Source organism: Micropterus dolomieu, linkage group LG18, assembly GCF_021292245.1.
Source record: "Micropterus dolomieu isolate WLL.071019.BEF.003 ecotype Adirondacks linkage group LG18, ASM2129224v1, whole genome shotgun sequence".
In the NCBI taxonomy this organism is placed as follows: Eukaryota; Metazoa; Chordata; class Actinopteri; order Centrarchiformes; family Centrarchidae; genus Micropterus; species Micropterus dolomieu.
Genome location: NC_060167.1, coordinates 25,389,225 through 25,390,612, shown reverse-complemented (window position 1 = coordinate 25,390,612; position 1,388 = coordinate 25,389,225). Strand labels below are relative to the sequence as shown.

At 42.9% G+C, this 1,388-nt stretch overlaps 1 protein-coding gene across 2 annotated transcripts in view; it reads left to right on the top strand.

Annotated features, from left to right (window-relative positions):
• The window catches only part of camk1b (calcium/calmodulin-dependent protein kinase Ib), a 38,297-nt gene that overhangs the window by 11,489 nt on the left and 25,420 nt on the right, over positions 1-1,388 (top strand). The gene's annotated exons all lie outside the window — the stretch shown is intronic.

Sequence of the window (1,388 nt, the reverse complement as noted above, 5' to 3'; positions counted from 1 at the left end):
CCCCCCCCCCCCCCCCCCCCTCTCTCTCTCTCTCTCTCTGTCTTTCTTTTTGTGTCTATCTCTGTCCAATCCAACCCAAAACCACATCCCTGCTGTCAGAAATCTAGCTCCATTTTGGCTCCTCAGCCCTGTCACCTGCTCTCTTAACTGTTTGCTGGCTTCACACTGTGTTCGCTGTGGAACCGGGATCCCGGTGTTTCCTTCCGCCCTTTGATTTTCAGCTGAAATTAAAGCTCTCATTATACAGGGACCAGGACACAGACAACCAAGCATATAAAGAGAACCATTGATCCTTATTGTCAATAAGACATTTTATACAGTCAAATAACAACCTACTCTTACAGTTAAATTGTTGGTAACATTAAAAACCTCTGTCACAATTATCTGCATTACAGAACACTAGCTATTTCTCAAAACATTTAAAGAAATTTCATGCATACACACACAAACCCACCCATCCAGATCTTCTTGCTTAGTAGAAAGTGTGGATTCCCTTAGCTTCCGCGGCGCTTCCCATGACTGTATTTAAAATACTGACTACACTGCACTCTCCAGCGTGTGTTGTTCAGTATGTTATCATTCAAATCTGGCTGGTTATTGATCCACAGGTCGTGTATTTGGAAATTTGATATTGATATTTTCTGTAAAAATAACTCTTTTATGTAATGGCAGAAACCATTTTTAGCATTGCGCCAATTCTACTTTCTATCTCGAACAGATCACACATCTGTGACAGGTACAGAAGGTGCATTAAGAATAAATTTTATTCTGCATCTGTATGTTCTGTAATATTAATGTAATATTTGGAATACAGTATTATAAAGATGATTTAATTCAATACAGCAAACAGCAGCTCTGTGTTGTTTTCTGCCGGCTTTAATGGTTCCCTACTGATGACAAACTGCACAAACAGGCCATGTTGCCCTTTCTGGCATTTCAATGGCTGCACTTGTTCTCATGCCGAGCAAGGGGAAATTCTCTGCATTTTCAGCCCAGAATACATTGCAAAACACAGAGACGGGGCAGGGGAGGAAGTGGAGGCTAAGCGTATGGGAGCCTGGCGTAATCATCTAAAATCATTAGGGGTGATGGATTGACCCTTGCCTGTTTCTGTCACTCATGTCGAACGGTGACCCAGCAGCCCCTGCCAGCGCTGGTCGTATGATCAGCTATTGGCCACTATTGATTTGGAAAGAGTAATATGTGTTTATGTGTGGGTGAGGGAGACAACACTTGTTCTTCTGCACTGTTGTGAATGTTTGTAATTGATGGTTCAGAGTAGTTCCGTGTGTCTGTCCTCTCTGTGTTTCCTTTACGAAGACCTTTGCCTCCTGTGTTCCCATCTCTCTCTCTCTCTCTCTCTCTCTCTCTCTCTCTCCCTCTCTCTC